The following is a 13,223-nucleotide window of genomic DNA, read 5'->3' as shown; positions in this document are numbered from 1 at the left end:
TGCCATTAAAACTTTATCAAATAAAAATTTAAATAAAATATTATAGTACAAAAAAAGGAAAAAGCGATACATTAATACTTTTTTATTACATGAGTGTGTTTATTGAAAAAAAGTGGGGAAGGGACTTGAGGAAGTACTTAGGAAGAAGCCTGAAAGGTTCAGGGAGTGATCCGCACATAGAATGATGGGACTGAAGTCGTTGAGCTTCTGTCTTGACAACTTTAACAATCATGGTGCTATTACAGTACATTTTGGGTCTGTTGTTTACAGCCGAAATCTATAGTATCACAGGGGTTGGAGGCATAAGCTCCACAAAACAAGCTGGAACAATTTAGAACTGTCGAGAATGTACTCTGAACACCACCCCGTGTAAAGCTTAGTCCTTGCATGGTGGGGGCTGACTGAGAGTTCGTCAGGCTAAATTTCCCGTGGAGTGCAAAGTTTATTGAAAGGTAAACAATGAAAACGTGCTAATTTGAGGCTTTCACGTTATTAAAATTCAGTAGAAAAATACAGCATTTATTTAGTTAGAGCTTAAATCGGGCAATTTTGCCTCTTAGGGGACATTTGGCAAAGTCTGGAGACACTTTAGGTTGATATGGTTGGGGCAAAGGAGTGCTGCTGAAACCTCGTGAACAGAAGCTAGAAATGCAGCTGAATGTCCTGAGATGCACAGGACAGCCTCCCACAGGAACGAATTGCTTGGCTCAAGGTGACAACAGAAAGGGAAACCCTGGCCAGGCATGGTGGCCTGCATCTGTAGGCCTGGTGACTTGCAAGGCCGAGGCATGAGGATCACTTGAGCCCAGGAATAGTGAGACCTCATCTAAATACATAAACAAATAAATAAGAGAAACCCTGACTTGGACTAACAAGATTTTGGGGAGGGGGAGGAATAATTTTACAATGACATTGTTTAGGATTAATGGCACACGGTGATAATAAAAGCAGACTGTATATTGTTTCTATTAGTCTTTGTTAAATGATAAAAATGTAGACAGTGTACCCCCTAATTGCCTGCAGCCAGGGGAAACCACTCCCACAGCCACCCATTGGGCTGTCAGTCATCATTCTACTAGATTTCTTCTTCTAAAGGACTGCCACTTCAGTGTTAAATGAACCAGAGCTTAGCAACAGGTGCTTGATGTGGCTATTCTCTTGGTTCATTTCCTGCTTTTCTCATCGTTAAAAACACAATTTAAAAATTTTAAATAACAGCTTTATTGAAATATACATACCAAAAATTCACCATTTTAAAGTGTACAATTCAGTGGTTTCAGTATATTCATAAGGTTGTGAAACCATCACCACTATCTAATTTCAGAACATTTTCATCATCCTCAAAAAAAACCTCATGCCCATTAGCAGTCATATCCCGTTCCTCCCTTCCTTCCTCCAGCCCCTGACAACCAGTAATCTATTTTCTGACTGTGAATTTGCCTATTCTGGATATTTTATATAAGAATAAACATAACCTATGTGGCCTCTGTAACTGGCTTCTTTTACAGATCATCCATATTGTAGCATGTCACAGTGCTTGGCTTCTTTTTATTGCTAGGTAATATTCCCCTGTATGGATAGACCATATTTGGTTTATCCGTTCTTCAGTTGATATTTGGGTTGCTTCCACTTCGGCTACTAACAATGCTTCTCTGAACATTTTTGCCTACATTTTTATGTGAACATAGGTTTTTAATTCTCTTGGGTATGTATCTAGGAGGGAATTGCTGGATCACATAGTAATTGTTTAATATTTCAGAAACTGAAATTCTTTCATCACATATAATCTATTATTTGGATATAACACATTTTGGTTATTCTTTCATTAACTAAAGGACATCTGGATTGGATTGTTTAGCTGTTATGAATAATGCTGTATGAATATTTGTGTATAAGTTTTTTGGTTACATGTTCTTATTTCTCTAGGAGCAGAAATGCTGGGCCATGTAGCGAGTCCATATTTAACCTTTTAAGGAACAGCCAAACCCTTTTCCAAAGTGACTACACCATTTTATAACCCTACCAACAATATACGAGGGCCCCATTTTCTCCATCTTTGTCAACACTTGCTATTGTGTCTTTTATTTTAGCCACCCTAGTGGATATGCAGTGGTATCTCATTGTGATTTTGATTTGCACTTCCCTAATGAGATTGAACATTTTTTCATGTACATATTGGCTATCTGTATTTCTTTGTAGACATGTGTATTCAAATTGTTAGCCCATTTTAAAAATTGGGTTGTCTTTTTATTGTTGACTTGTAAGAGTTCTTTATACATACTGGATACTTGTGATGTGCAAGTATTTTCTCACACTCTGTGTTTTGTCTTTTCACTTTCTGGATAGTGTCCTTTGAAGCAGAAGCTTTTAATTCTGATGAGGTCCAATTTATCTAATTTTGTGTTTGTTGACTGTGCTTTTGGTGTCATATCTAAGACATTGTGTAATCCAAAGTCACAAAGATTTACTTCTATGTTTTCTTCTATGAATTGTGTAGTTTTAGCTATAAAAGTTTTTGATCCAGTTTGACTTAATTTTTGTATATGGTATGAGTAAGAGAGCCACTTTATTCTTTTGCATGTGGATATCCAGTTTTCCCAACACCATTCTTCCTCCACCAAATATCTTGGTGGCCTTGTTGAAAATTGACTTTAAATTTAACAGTTCATTTCTGGACTCTTAATTCTATCCTATTTGTCTAATCTTATGCCAGTACCACATTATTGTGATTATTGTAGATTTGTAGTAAGTTTGAAATTGGGGAATGTGAACATTGCACAGATGTTCTTTTCTAAGATTTTGGCTATACTGGGTCCCTTCTATTCTCATACGAATTTTAGGATGAGCACGCCTGTCTGCTAAAAAGCCACATAGGATTTTGGTAGGGCTTTGTTTGACTCTGTAGATCAATTTGGAAAGTATTGCCACCTTAATAAGTAGTCTTCTGATCCATAAAAAGGGGATCTTTAATTTCTTTCAACAATTTTTCATCTTTCTTAGTGTACTTAATGCAAAAATGGTTTTGTGTACATTATGCAAAATAATACATAAAGTTTTGATGCTAATTTAAATGGAATTGTTTTCTCAATTGCATTTTAATTGCTGATTGCTATTGCATAGAAATACAGTAAGATGTTTTTGTTTTTGTCTTTTTTTTTGAGAAAGAGTCTCGCTTTTGTTGCCCGGGCTAGAGTGAGTGCCGTGGCATCAGCCTAGCTCACAGCAACCTCAAACTCCTGGACTCAAGCAATCCTTAAGCAAACATCTCTTTGATCAGCTTCGAGAACTCTAGGGGTATAAAGGAATGAAAGAAGGGGAGGAAGCAAAAGCCTGTAACATAAGAATGTAAATGGTAAGAAAGATGTAAAATTAAGAAATATTTTAAGGTAATTTTTTTAAAAAAATATTTTAAATGTAACTAGCTGTTTGTACTAAAACACATACATAACACTATAAATTTAAAAACCACTGGAGTTGCATTTTTCAAAAAAAGTGTTTAGTAGCTATTGTATAATTTGTTTGGGGGCCAGAAAAATGGCAGAGCTACAGTGTATTATACAAGTAATTTTTCATACTAACCTACAGAGCTATGTGAGGTAACTAAAGGAAGTATTACCAACATCATTTTAAAACAAGGAACTTGAATTTATAGATAAGTGACTGTCTAAATCCAAATGAGATCCCAAGTTTTCCAACTCCTAAAATGCAACCAACTTTATGATCTATTTGTGTATAAAATACATACACATATTTTTAAAACTTAAGATGCACTTGAGAATAAGAAATGAATTCAAATTACAAAGACACAGAAAGCTCTGAGAGTAGATTAAGATTTATCTGGGCAGTGACATCTACTGATAGAAGGAAGACTTAGGATTGTAAGCATCTTTAGAAATTTAGTCTTTTGCTTCTCAAGGCCACGATTGACATTAGAATTCCCCCTAGAGCTTATTAAAAAATGAGGAGCCTTGAGCTCTTGGTGTACTTAGTGTATATGACACTCAGAGTGGATAATTTTTTAGCACTCCCATTCCTCTATAAATTAGTTATAATAACAACAAAATAACAATGGTCAGACAAGGAAAAAAGACAGTAAAAAAAATTTTTATTGAAACTTCATATAATGAAGGCAGTGAAAAATTTAAAAGCTAAAAGAGAATATTAGAAAACCAAAAAGGAAAAAAACTGAACTATTCAATAGTTTTTATGTCTAAGTGTTTTAACTTTGACCCTTTCTTAACAAGTCATTTTACATGAATAATTTTCTAGCAATAAGTGAATTTCGATAAAATAAACATCTGCAAAAGATATAACTTAAGTATCCACTAATCAAACTGATTACAGAATGTTTTATTTCTTGATTTATTTTTAATTTTAAATGAATAAGCAATGAAACAGGATAAATTTCATTTTTAAAGACATTTAAATTCTATATTTCACATGAACTAAATTTTGCACTTACCAAGTGGTTCCACAGAATGACAGAATGAGATGGTAAAATGGGATGGAGTCAAAAGCCCACGACTGCCTTAAATAGAAGGGACAGAATAGTGACTGGTGGAGAAAAGTGTAGATGCAAATAGCCTGGCAGATTTCATGGCAGAAGAGTGAGGAAGTTCTTTTCTCATGGCTTCTATTTCCTCAGTGATGTAGGAGGTGAGATTATTTACCAAGGAGAGAAGAATTGGGAAGGGGTGGGGATTAGGGATTTAAGAATAGTGCAGACAATTTGATGGAGAGTAGGGAGAAAGAGCGGAGTACTAGAGAAACATAACAGAATGCTGAGGTAGGATTGGAACCCAGATTTCCAGACATTCAGTTCAGTGCTCAATTTAATAAATCATACTGAAAAGGAGTGATTATTGGGAAACTGTTTTGCATGCACAGACAGCAGGTAGGATTGATTGAAATACAGGGATCATTTGATGAAATAAGCAAAAAAACAAATGACCTTACTAAAACGAAGGGACTTCAGTAAACTGGAAAAAATCTTGCATTTTATATGATCAACAACATCATTTTAAGTGACAAAAGACTAAGGACACATTTTTCAAAGATATGTAGTTTGTAACACACAGAAAAAAATACAAACAGAAAGGAAACATCACTTAGAATTTTATTTTGTACTTATTTTAAAAGCTTTCTTAGACTTCATTATTAGACATTTTTATCTATTGCCCTTATATAATACATACATAGAAAGGAAAATTTGAACAAAATACACTCGTAAATGTATTTCTAAAATTTCATTATTTAAAAAATATAACTCTTCTGAATGACTTTTGACTTAGAAGTTGTCTGTGTTTTTCCATACAATATATCCTTTGTACTACTGAAAGCACTGGCAGTAAGCATTTCTTTAAAGAACCCATAAAGGAACTAAAACCATGGTGATGGGTCCCTAAGCTGTCTTTGGGAACGTTGTACAACATATCTGATTCATCACTTCTCCCACCTTGCTCCACAAACTTTTGGCACCTTGGGTTTAAAGGAATCGTTCACCATTATCTTTAAGATTTTTTTCTCCCAAGCTGGTGTTATTGATGTCATACATACACAGAAAATGAATGGCAATTGGTCAATAAGACTGTAGGACCCTCATCCACTGTTAAATGTACACTGATTTCAGAGATGTTAAAATATGGAAAAATAGCTCTTTAATTTAGGATATTTTTCTTTGTCTTTAAGTATTTTTCTAAAGTGTAATTGTAATGGTTGCATAGTATTTCATTATATAGCTGTGTGCCACACTTTAGCCCTATGATTCTGGGTAAGGGGCTGATTTTGTCTCTCTGGGAACATTGCGATATGTCCAGAGACATTTTTGGTTGTCATAATTGGGTAGCCACTGGCATCTAGAGGATAGAAGCAGCCAGGGATATTGTTAAACATCCTAAAACTCTTACAACAAAGAATTAACTGGCCCCAAATGACAGTAGCCCCAAGATGGAAAAACTGTTGTCTACTGCTAGACATTTAAGTTTTCACTTTTTTCCCCCCAGTAGGATTGACACCAAATAAAGGGGCAACATAATAGAGTGTTTAAAGATACAGCCTGTAGAACTGGATCACCTGGGTTCAAATCTTGGCCCTGACAGTTAACTAGCTGAAGAACACTAACCAGAAGGAAGTACATTGAATTAGTAACAACCTCTCCATGCCTCATTTCCCATCTGTAAAATTGGAGAAAATTTATAGAAATTGGATAGGGCTGTTGAGACAACTAAATAGGTTGATAAATGTAATTACCTACATCTAGCATCTAAGAGACACCCCCAAGTATTTCATGAGCTTCAGTTATTTTTAAAAATAAACATAATCACAAAGTTCACTGCTAAGTTATGTAATCAAAATAGGAAGGCACCAGTGGAAAAACCAGGAGCAAAGAATCTCAGTGTTTGGGGGGGGCCTATGTCATTGAATCTAGTGTCTTTCAAACCACTAAATGATGGTAAAAATCAATTCAGTGGGTGAAGGCTAGCATGGGAAAAAAATATAGAAACTATCAGAGTGCATCACAGGCAGCAAGTATTTTTTTCCTGTATGTGTATACCCCAGGCACAATGTTAAATTGTATTTCTTAATCCAAGAAGTTAGAAAGCCACCACCTGAAGTCCATCTACCACGTGACGTTTGAGTCAATTCTTCATCTTTATCTATATGACTAATTTCTGCTTTAAGACATTCCAGAAAGTGTCACTCTGCTTTTAGACATTTTGCTAAGTAGTTCTTCAAAATAATGAAAGACAAGAACCTAATAAAATGTGATGCTAAAGAGATGTCATCTATTTCAATGGGAAAAATGACTACAAATGTTTTGCCTCTATCTACTGGTTTAAAACTTTGGGGAAAATTAAGCAAGCTAGAAGTATTTTCTTGAATGCATTGTTGCAGCCTTAAAAACAGTGTTGCTCACGAGCTCATCAAGCTCATCACTAGCTTTGAAGACAGTCATTCATAGGTTAACTATCATCATCATTAATAATATGTGTTAGCACCAACAGACCAACTGAGTATGGCAGCTTTAAGGTCTGTAAATAGTACTGAAAACATTAACTTAATAATCATAGTGCAGCAGCCTCTAAATAGTGCATGATCTCATTATATACACCAAATTAGTTATGATCTTAAAGCCATATTATGTGAATCAATGTTTCTGGCTGTTTGAACATCACCTAAAAGAAAATTATGGTAATGACACTAAGTTGTTTGAGAAATATCTAATGCATGTGCTGAATGAAATCCCAAGTGAGGCAGAGTTGATAAAATTAAGATGTATACCACAATCTTCCCAATATCCAGGAAGTATTTTGGTAAAGGATTAATGATGGCCAGGCGCGGTGGCTCACGCCTGTAATCCTAGCACTCTGGGAGGCCGAGGCGGGAGGATCACTCGAGGTCAGGAGTTCGAGACCAGCCTGAGCAAGAGCAAGACCCTCGTCTCTACTAAAAAAATAGAAAGAAATTAGCCGGGCACGGTGGCACATGCCTGTAGTCCCAGCTACTTGGAAGACTGAGGCAGAAGGATCGCTTGAGCCCAGGAGTTTGAGGTTGCTGTGAGCTAGGCCGACACCACGGCACTCTAGCCTGGGCAACAGAGCCAGACTCTGTCGCAAAAAAAAAAAAAAAAAAGGATTAATGTCATATAATCGTGCCACTGCAATCATTTTGAATGGCCCCCTGTACTAGCCTTTGAAATATTTGAGGGCAGAAATTTTCCACAGTGACTTATCTAGTTGACCTTCAATATAAATATTTGCAGAACTTATTATACTCAATAAATATTTGATTAATTACTGACTGTACCAAAAATTAATAATGCATATAGTTCTTAATCCTTAAGAGTTTCATACACTTAGAGGGGAGACAAAAATTTATAGTTGTGTGATATAGAGCAGAAGTAGTGGAAGGGTGAGTGGTCACCAGACTAGAAGTTGAAGCTACTGATGCCCAAGGTGTCTTTTAAAGATGACTTTGAAAGTGAACAAGTGGGGAAGAACAGTCCTGGATGAGGAAACTCATATAGGACATACATAAAGAGGAAGAGTGCTAGGAGACCTGGAGAGATGGGTTGGTATCTAATCATTAAGAAGAGATTTGTATGCATGTTAAGAAGTTTAAATTGCATCTAGTATACAAAACCAATGAAGGCTGTTAAGGAAGAGATATGATTAGACTGGTCTTGGATGGACTGAATAATGGAGACTAGTAGGTTAGCCCAGGGATAAATTGAGGGCCTGAACAAGTTGTGGGGCACTGTCAAATGTACATTATTAAGTGCACACCACTGTACACCAAGTACTGGGGAAACAGTTCCTTTTTTAAAAGGGAGCTTACAATCAGCAGGTTAGATAGATACTGAAAGATACAGTGTGAGAATCCTGGTAAATTACAGACCTGTCAGGAAAGGACACCTGAGAAAGTGACACTGAAGTTGAGAACTGAAGGAAAACCAGGATTTAAAATTTTGGGGCTGATTCAAAGTACCTAATGGTGTTTATCCACAGATCCTGTAGAATCCCTTCACACTTCTCCTAAAGACAACTGCATTCTTTTTCCCTCATTGTAAATCCACAAGACGTCCAAAATGGTGATTAAATTAAAAATGATGTGGCCAGGATTAAGACTCTCTCTCCTCATCTCCCACAGGACCTTATCTTTGCATCATTCACACAGTACTATAATTATTTGAAAATTTGGAAGACGACCAAAGAATGGACAGAGATTTAGGAGTGCCAGAAGGGAGACAGCACAAAAGGGAAGGGGTAGATTTAAAGACTGAGAAACTTTAACATAGCAAATGCTTTAGAAAGTTCAAATAAAGTCTCAGCATCATCCATTTAACATAATAATTTGGAGGACCCTGTTAATCTGTTTGCAGTTTCAATGAGAAAAGTACAGTAGACTGTGGATTGAGGACTTCCTATAGGAAGCTTGGTTGAGAAGTGATGCTGCAGGATGTTTTTTGCTCTTGTTTTTATTTATTAAGGAAGAGTAGCTGGAAACTAAAAATTGCTCTTGCTTACCAGTCAGTGTTTATGAGTCTTCACCTAACATATGAACAAATGTAAACTCTGACCAGTGTGGTGTCCTCTTGTGCCGCTCATTTTTGCAAACATAAAAGTCCTGATGACTTAGAGGTCGCACTTCTAAGCTTTTATTCAGACATTTCTGCATATAACAGGAATTTGAAAAGGAGTATGCAATTAAGATACATGTATCATCTGTTCATTAGATTTTAATACTCGAGCCTTGTGATTTCAAGTTATTGCCTGTGACTGACGATGTTCAGAAATGCAAGATTCCCCTGACGTGGTCTCCCATCCATTGGAGTGCTCGTGTTAACCGCTAACCCACTAGGCCCACTAGAGAATTCAATATTTATAAAGCTGAAAATGTGGTCGTGGCATTTACATTTCATCCCAATCTGTCTAGCCCTGGCTCTCTTTTCTCCTGGATGTTACCTAGTCTGAGAAAAATTGTGCCGCCTCGCCCTTGCAGAATCACCAGAGAGATACTTGCCAGCTACCTGCAGTCCCGGCGGTCGGGGTATGCGGGGCCGTTGTGGCAGGACTGCCTGGACCGGGCACGGTCCTCCCGGTACGTTATTGTGTCACAGACCTTGGCCTGGTCCGTGGGCTGCTGCAGGGACAGGCGACGAGGAAACCAGACCCTCTGTTGGCCCCGCTCCTCCGCCACAGGCTGAGGGGGACGAGCTCTCTTTCATGTGGGGCTGATCAGAAATTTAGCCTTCGCCCGGGCCTACTCGTTGTAGCAGGGAAGGTCAGGCTCACCTTGGCAAAGTTCGCGCCGGGACGGCGGCTAGCACCACAACAGGCAGCCCAGAAAAACCTCCCAGGGTCAAGGCAGGACAGCCAACTCGCCCGACTGGCCGAGAACGTCCGGAGGCGGAGCCGCCCCCTTCCCAGCAGCCCACCGACTTCCGGACCTGCGCAGACGGCTCTCTGCGCCGCTTGGGGCGCCCCACCCCCCGGCCGGTCGTTTCCCGGCATGCTCCGCGGAGGAAGAGACGGAGTCGACAATAACAAACCCAGCCGCGGCAGTGTCCGCGGCCCTGCCGAGCCGTCGGCGCTGCCTCGGGGTCCCCAAGTCGCCTGGGCCCCTCGGCTCTGACCGGCCGCGGCCCCCTGTCCACCGGCCCCAGACCCAGAGCCGAGGGGCCTGACTGCGCCCGTCTCCGCCCCGACCTCTCCCTCCCGCTTGGAGTTCGCGGCCGCGGCGGGCGGGCGGGCAGGCGTCTGGGACGCCGGCAGTTGTGTCGGTTGGCGGTGCCGAATGGGCGGTTGGTAGCCGCCGCCGAGGACTAGGCGGCGGCGGAAGATGGTGCCGGGGGTCGCCGGCTCTTCTGCTGCCACCGGCGAAGGAGGAGACGCTGCCGGGTAAGTGCTGCCGCCGCACGCATCCCCTTCCCCCATCTGGGCGCAGCGGTCGCGCGGCCGGCCCGGCACAGTGGGCCGGGGGCGCGGTGTCTCGGCCGGCCCAGTGCCGGCCCGCGCGCGGGTGTGTGTGTGCGCCTGCGGGCTCGGGTTCGTTCGGCCCCGGCAGGTGTTGCCCAGTGGCTGCCTTCTCGGCACTACAGCCCCTGTGGAGACAAAAGCTGTTCCAGTTGATGCCCCATCGGGCTGCGGGAGGTGTGGGTTGGGCTCCCTTGGTGAGGGGCTGCCTACGGCTTCCTCGGCCGCGACCCCGGGTCCCTCCCTGTGCGCTCCGCGGGGCAGCTCCCGGCCTGCTTGCGGGAGTGGCTCAGGGTGAGAGACGCTCGAACCCACCGGGACGCATCCTTACTCGTGGTCACCGCTGTCAGCGCTCAACCCTTGTGGACTCGGGAAACCGGAGAGTGGAGTTGGGCCGAGGCCGAACGAAACGCAGAGTGGGAGGAACGGAGAGATGATGTCTTTGTCCCGACCCCAGAGTGCTAGGATCGGTGTAAAGTTACTCCTAGGAATGACTCAGCCTCCGCCCGCCCCACTGATTTGGGATGGGGTGTGCACGCGGATTTCACAACTTAGTTGGTGGAAACAAAAATACATTAACAGCAGAAATGGCAGCTTCTGAGTGGAATATCTCTGTAGTTTATTCCACTGCCAGGTGGATGGGCTGTGTGCATTGTTTATGGTTTCATAATCTAGTCTTTTCTATCATGACTCTTTCAAGTGTGGTCATACCATGAAGTGATATATGCCTAGGTGCCAAAGAAGATTAATGTGCCCACTGTTGATAAAGAGTGACGTTACTACAAGACATTCAGCTAGATGGGAATGTTCTCAAGTCTGCTAATAAACATTACAAATGTGCCTGTTTGCTACCCATTTTATTGTGTAGTTTAAGTTTTTGTGTTGATGGAGCTTTTACGATTTATCTGAAGGTTTGGAAAGTTATCAATTAAGGAGACTTCTAATTAAATAGACTTAAATGTGTGTTTAACCAAGAATGTTATTATTATGGTTCTATAGGCGATAAAAAAGGGGATCCTTCTGATTAGATATTACCATGGGAAACAAAGGGACTACTGAGGGAAGTGGCTGGTTTTATTTTTTGGATTATTGGATCTATAATAAGTGAACCATTACTAGGAGTGTGAAAATATTTTTGTTTTTCGTATTTAATCTCGTAACAAAATATAGCCTGAATATTTTCTAAGTAACGTGCCTGTCAGGTTTTTATTTTAGTGTTTATGGTTTTGTCAAAACCTAGATACAGTTTTATGTCAGGGATGCTTTAGGCACATAACGTTTATGTTGATATATCTCTGTTAACAGAAATTGGTTATGGACGCAGGCCACGTTTTACAGGTAATTTTATTTAATCTATTTTGAATCTTTTATGTTAATCAAATTATTATTTATGGGCCCAATTCTTTATATATTTGTTATTACGTGACAGAGAAGACAAAAGAAGCAGTTCTCTTGTCTCTGAGAGAGAGTTTTTTGGCCCTTGCCAACAAACACAAGGTCAGGAATGCATGGCAGATGGACTTTTAGCAATTCAAATTCATAAAGTCCAAAAGGGCAGAGGATATAAGACCTTTGTTTTTGAACAGTTTTGAACCTAGATTTCAGTAATGTAAGCCTTTTATGTGGCCTCTGATTTTGAGATTATCTTTAAATTTTTATTCATGCATTCAGCAAATATTTGAGCATCTATATGCTTTACTTTGCAGATGTGTATGATTTATGAATTTCTTTTTTAAAAAAAAAGAATGGCTAGGAAAATGTTCTCATTCAGGTAATGGTATTTTCTAAACCCAATTACACTTTTCTTTTGTAGTAATAGTGGCCCAGGAAGCACGAGTGAAAATGTGGCAATCCCTTTCCACACACATTCACTATCCTTTTTTATATGTATTTACCATAGTGGGATCATTGAACCAGTTACTACAAGGAATATAAGATTGCTTAAGAAATTGTTCTTGCCTTATAAAGGAAAGAATGTTGGAGCTCTCCATAAAAACAATTATAATATGGGGTATTATTGGAAATTGGTTTGAAGGGATTTGAGCTTTCATAGGGTATAGGGGAATATTTTGGGGAGAAGAAAAAGCATGAGAAGACACAGATAAATCACTTCACCTCTCTTTAAAAATGTGCTAGCTACCTCACAGAATTTTGACAGGTATTTATTGTGTACCTACTATCTTCCAGGCACTGCTCTAGAAGTACTGGGGATTCAGCAGTGAACAAAACAAACAAAAATCTCTATCTTCATTAAAAAAAAAAAAAATGGAGTAAGAAAGTGATAATTTCTAAGGAGAAAAAATAAAGCAGATACGGGAGGATATGGACTGTCATGGTTGGAGGTTGAAACTTTGGATATGGTGGCCAAGGAACACCACCGATTGACTTTTTTTTCTTTTTAATTATTATGGATACATAATAGTTGTGTATCTTTATAGGGTACATATGTTTTGATACAGGCATATAATATGAATTCATCAAATCAGGGTAATTGAGGTATCTATCACCTCAGGCATTTATCATTTCTTTGTTAGGAACATTCCAATTTCACTCTTAGTTATTTTAAGATATATCCTAACTTATTGTTGATTATAGTCACTTTGTTGTGCTATCAGATATTGTTCTATCTAACTATATTTTTGTAACCACTGATGATCCCCATTTTATATCTCCCTCCCAATGATTGACTTTTGAGTGAAGACCCAAGAGAGGTAAGGGAACTAAGTGTGTGACTATAGTACAAAAGGA

The 13,223-nt window shown here is 39.6% G+C and overlaps 1 protein-coding gene across 3 annotated transcripts in view; it reads left to right on the top strand.

Annotated features, from left to right (window-relative positions):
* The first annotated feature begins 10,001 nt into the window (after positions 1 to 10,001).
* RB1CC1 (RB1-inducible coiled-coil 1) overlaps positions 10,002 to 13,223 on the top strand; it is a 90,220-nt gene continuing 86,998 nt past the window's right edge. For all 3 annotated transcript variants that reach the window (XM_012661440.1, XM_012661441.1, XM_012661438.1), the window contains exon 1: positions 10,002 to 10,400. The gene's annotated coding sequence lies outside the window, so the exon portion shown is untranslated. The remainder of the gene's footprint in view (positions 10,401 to 13,223) is intronic.

The sequence above is a fragment of the Propithecus coquereli genome, unplaced genomic scaffold (genome assembly GCF_000956105.1).
Source record: "Propithecus coquereli isolate 6110/MARCELLA unplaced genomic scaffold, Pcoq_1.0 Scaffold71, whole genome shotgun sequence".
Lineage (NCBI taxonomy): Eukaryota > Metazoa > Chordata > Mammalia > Primates > Indriidae > Propithecus > Propithecus coquereli.
This window is presented reverse-complemented; position numbering and strand designations above follow the sequence as displayed.